Below are 5,572 nucleotides of genomic sequence, written 5' to 3'. Positions count from 1 at the left end.
GTAGGCATAAAAAGGCAAGGGGAGCCGTTACTCTTTTTCCCTCAGCATCACTTTCTACAATAAAAATTGTCATTTTCGGAGCGTGCGAAAAATCTGGAAAAAAAGCAGGGGGTCCTCAAGGTATCAGGGGTGATGGGTGTGAAATTTGGGGCTTGTGGGGGTAAAGGCCCGGCGGGAAAAAATTAATTTGCGAGGGTACGTTTGTCTAGTCTGGGCTGCACCAGTGCGAGCAGCAGCAGCCGCCACTCGCTTCGATTTTTTGTTGTCTTGCCAAGGCTTTCACTCCGCCAACGGAGGGAGAAAGAGAGAGGGAGGGAGAGAGAAAGGGAGGGGTGGGGGGCAAAAGAAGGAACAGGCTAGACTGCAGAAAAGCACAGAGAGCGAGGGAAATAAAAATTAAGGAAAGTGTCGTTGCGCGTTTGTGTGGTGGTTTTTGCCACAGCGACAATTCAGAGTTTTCGCACCAAAAAGGCATTAGCCACAAACCACAAATGAACGTCGCCGAGCTGAACAAAAAAAATAAGATACGACTACTTTCCAAGCTTGGCCCGAGTGCCATTTCTCATTAACAGAAAAGAAAAGGACGAGCACACAGGGGAAAAATACTAAAAAATGGCATATCCGAGTCTCTCCAATCCTTTGGGGTCTCTGGGCCAACATCATCGTTCGAACAGAAAAGCAGCAATCAAATAATTTGACTGGGTTCAGTGTAAGGAGTAGAAGGAAGAGAGCAAGCACACAAAGTAGAGAAAATTGAGTTCTGGATCTACAGATAGATTTACCAGGGACAGAAGGCCTCAACCATCCCCACACCCACACAAATGAGTGCACGTACAAACACGCTCGCACACACACGAAAATAAAGACAAAGAGCTAGAATGCCATCATCATAAATGTTTAGACTTAACACACAATTCAGACATTCTGATTCTAAAGTAAAACATCTCAAAGTTGACTTGGCTAAGCCCAACTACCTCTAAATAGGCACGTCTGTCTGGTTATTCTGGTAACTGTAGACAATCCGGACCAGTACAAAAGTTTAATCATTACATTATAGCAGTGTTTCCCAAACTCGGTCCTCTGGGCCCCAAGGGGTGCACTTTTGTTTTTTGCCCAATCACTACACAGCTGATTCAAATAATCAACTAACCACCAAGCTTGGATTATTTTAATAAACTGTGTAGCGCTAGGGCAAAAACAAAAACATGCACCCCTTGGAGCCCCGAGGACCAAGTTTGGGAAACACTGCATTAGAGTCTAAAAGAATACCACACATTTAACTGGCAAGCACAAATGAATCCAGTCACATAAAGTCATTATTAGCCTACCAGTATATGCCACAGGGTGTAAGCTAAGCAGACAATAGCCACTATATCCAACCTCAGAAAAAGTCTAAAATCCTTCCCACAGCATGCCAAGCACACAATCCAAATCCACTCAAACATGAAAATAGCTTAAAATATGATGCACACAAACCTGACAAAATGTACTGTGACAGATGCTTCAGAGAAAGACACCTACAACTATTCAGACATTCACCAGGGAATAAAGTGCGTATTAAACAGGGGCCATGATACAGCAATGCGCTGTCTTTTACCGTCTGACTTCCTTAACTCAAAATTAGGCCATGTTAAAATATGAGACATATTCACTGCATATAGAATGTTTTATGCATTTAAAAATCAACCTTTATTTGAAAGAACACCTGTTTCATAGCAGTACCACATGATAGACTGAATATATTGTGGTTTATTAGCAGAAGTCAAATGAGTCAGATTGTACATTTCTGCAGGTTGTGTGCTAAAATGACACACACTAGTTAGAAGATGGCAGATGTTTTAGCTATAGTACACAGAAATCTGAGCCTCCCGTAGCAAATATTACTGATCAGATACCAGATTCTAGATCATGCCTTATGCATGAATAGAGTTTAGGTTAAAAAGTTTGGTAGGGTCAGGGTGTGTCATTCAGCAAAATCGGTGGCATATTGTGAAGTAAATGCCTTTTCAAAACCTAGGCGCCTAGTTTGGGGTCACTATATTATTACTTATTTTTATATTCATTTACATGCATACATTTTAATTTACCATAAATTGCACCAGAAAAAACATTGAAAGTACATGAATGATTTGCTCCACACAATATGAATATATACTAGATTGCAGTTGAATGGATGGGTCTATATGATGTTCTGAAAAGGAGCAAAGGAAACATTTTTATTGTACAGTGGCAAGTGCAATACGTGGCATCAACGATGACGCAGTTACAAATGCAAGGTTCGATATGGTGGTCTCTGGTTTTCACTAGTAACAATTCAATGAATCTTTTTACATTGACCTATTCAACATCTCGTCCTATGCATTATTCTAAATATTTTGGAGACGTTTCATTAAACAAATTAAACTAAATGTATCTATCAACCAATACATTAAAATATTTAGATTGTGAACTTATGGCAAGAATAGGGTGAGATGTAGAAATTGTACTATTATTCACCGATTAATGCATTATTTCCGGTTTTAACTAAACTTGATGGTTGAACAGCATCGTTTATCAGAGAGCAATCTTAGCTAAAAGTAACGCGAAGGCTATCAACTTTGGCAACATAGCTAAAGGGCAAGGAGCAAGACAGGCAACTGTCGTCAGCTACAGGGAACTAGTTAGCTACTTAGTATAAATTGCACACCAAAAAAGTCACAATGGTTCAAGTTATCTACAATCGGTCAATGCAACTTTGTAACGTTCGATAACATTTGTCGATTTTTTTCTGTTTATCTATTCATATGATGTATCGTGTTTAGCTAGATGGCACAGTACGGGGTTGGGTCGACCAAAAAAAAAATGCTGATTCAGACAATGTCGTTGCGATTTCCCCCAGTTGATCGTTTACCCTACAGACTTAATTCAATTTAAAACGACTTATTCAACCGTTTGCTAACATTTTGTAACTTTACAATCAGTTTTATGATTATTTTCAAGCGAATATTTGATATGAACATATGGGGGTGGAGTAGATTGTCGAGGGGGGGTTGCATGAGCGAATTTGGGGGAGGGGTTCACGAAGCAAACCTATGGCACTCGCACTGAAACGGGGGTGTGACACCGACGTAGCATAACTCTGTCCTAACCATTAAATAGTTAGCAGCTAACGTTAGATTACAGTAACCTTAAATCAATTTACTTTAGCTAACTACATCGCTGAAGGTACTTTGCTAACGTTAGGAGATTCACTTTTAAGTCGCCTAAATCTTACTGCAGTGTTAAACTGCCATAAAGCTTTCAAAACGAGCTAGCGACGTAAGCTAAACGTGGCTATTCCACCAAAGAAACGTAGTAACTAACTAGCTTGTTAATTTAGCCGAGTTTCTAGTCATCCTATATAAGGTTAGCTACTAATCTATTTTGAGATTGAGTGAAAGTGTTTTGAAATACATGACGACGGTTGAAATTGTTAAATGTAGCTAGCTATATTTCCTGGCTAACAGCCCACAAAACAGTCGAAAACGTAAGTTAGCTAGTTAACTTAAATGTTTCTTTTTAGCTACCATTAGCTAAATGAAACTAATGTTATCTAGCCTGTAAAACAAGGCATGCTAAAAATGCTTACCACGAGAAAATACGTCCTCGTCCCATGAAGAAACGACCATTCATGCAACAAACAAAACAAATCCCCGTGTAAATGCAATTCAGAAAATATCAATTAATTCGTTAAATATCTTTTTCAACCAAGACATTCATTCTCTTGCAGCAGAAGTTTGAAAATGGCGCCAACGCCTCGCCTCGACAGCTCTACACACACTGGTGACACGGAGAAAAAGGGGAAAAAATAAATATAAATTTCAACGGTCGAATTTTAATTTTTAACAAAATGCATGAGGTGTGTGATCGTTAGCCCAATTCATATTGCTATTCACTTTTGCTTAAAATTGTTCCTATGATTTAATTTTATTTTTTTTGTTCAATTTTAATAACCGTCAAAGATTGTTCTAGTCGTAGAGCAGCACGGGAAATTACATAACCGGTTTTGTTTTGAATTTCCAAGCCGGGAAAGGGTGAAATGGGAGGATTTGTCTCCCCCTTGAGTTCACCAATGTATGCCTATGCATTTCACTCCTCAACTAGGCCAGAGATATAGTAGGTCTAGGCCCTAGAGGACATAAAACAACTTTGACTCCTATGGTAAATTATTTGTTTAACTGCCATTTAATATGCATTAGATATATTTTCAGATGAGAATAGCTGTCTTAAAAGTGTGTAAGATACTAACATTACGAAGTTCTCTCTCTTTCTGTGTGTACAAAGATGGAACTAAGCCTTTCAGTTGGCACCCTGCCTGCTACATTCTCCTGTTTCTTAGATACCTCGCTCAATTGATGGACAATAAATAGCTCTTCGTCCAATGTTGATACTTTTTTACAGGATCAGAGAGTGGAGGGGGGAGAGAGAGAGAGAGGGCAGGATAGAGAGAGAGAGTTGCACTGTTGTGTTTATTTTAGGAGCAATGAAAACATAAATGTCATAAAAACATTTCTGATAAATATATACTGTATATGCTCCTGTACAAGACCTCTACAACAGCCTGTATGTTAGGCCCCTGTAATGAGTCAAATGACAATAAGTTGATCTGTTTCAAAGAGATGGAATAGGGGTTGTGAATTTGTGAACATAGTGGATCGAGGGGCTAGATAGTCAGCAACATAGGAAATTCCATAGGGAAATATTATGTTATTAAAAAAAATATGTTTACACAAGTAGTTTTCCATCAATACAGCAGATTCTCTGTACTTACACAACCCAAATGACAGCTTAATAATTTACCCAGAGCTCAGAACTAAAGGCAACAACAATCTTAGGTCTTTACGGTCCGTCAGTCTCACCTCACCATAATTTGAGCAAACGGAAGGACAGAGTAGAGTAGGTTGCAGGATCCATAGTTCCTGACAAGTGCTTGTGACATCACTATAGTCTAGATTCTAGAATGTACAACCCCATTCCATTTTAAATAAAGTAGGTTGTTTTTGTGAATGAGTGGAGAGTATTTCTCAGATTTTAGGGTGTTGTACAATTTCTTTTCTCTGTGTGTGTGTTTAAACACTCAGCACTACATTAGTTAGGTTGACCTTTGGGTTGAGTTCAGGTGAATAGGGAGATTATTAACATTATTGCTAATCCAATTTGTTTACAAAGGCATGACCATTTTTTACTCTCTCTTTTTCACACACATGCACACACACATGCATTTTATTCTTCTCTCCTCGTGAGGGACCTACAATTAATTTCCATTCAAAATCCTATTTTCCCTAAACCTAACCCTATTCCTAACCCTAACCTTAACATGTAGCCCTAACCCAAACTCCTTACTCTAACCCTAATTCTAACCTTAACCCTAATTGCACCTCTAACCCTAAACCTAACCCCTAAACTTAAAATAGCCTTTGTCCTTATGGGGACGTGGGAAATGTGGCCACGTGGGAGAATCTTCCTTGATTTACTGTCCTTGTGGGCGCACACACACACACACAATTCAACAACACAATCTCATTGGACAGTAGCGTTATATTAAACATGTTTA

This window comes from Oncorhynchus keta, chromosome 13 (genome assembly GCF_023373465.1).
Source record: "Oncorhynchus keta strain PuntledgeMale-10-30-2019 chromosome 13, Oket_V2, whole genome shotgun sequence".
In the NCBI taxonomy this organism is placed as follows: Eukaryota; Metazoa; Chordata; class Actinopteri; order Salmoniformes; family Salmonidae; genus Oncorhynchus; species Oncorhynchus keta.
This window is presented reverse-complemented; position numbering follows the sequence as displayed.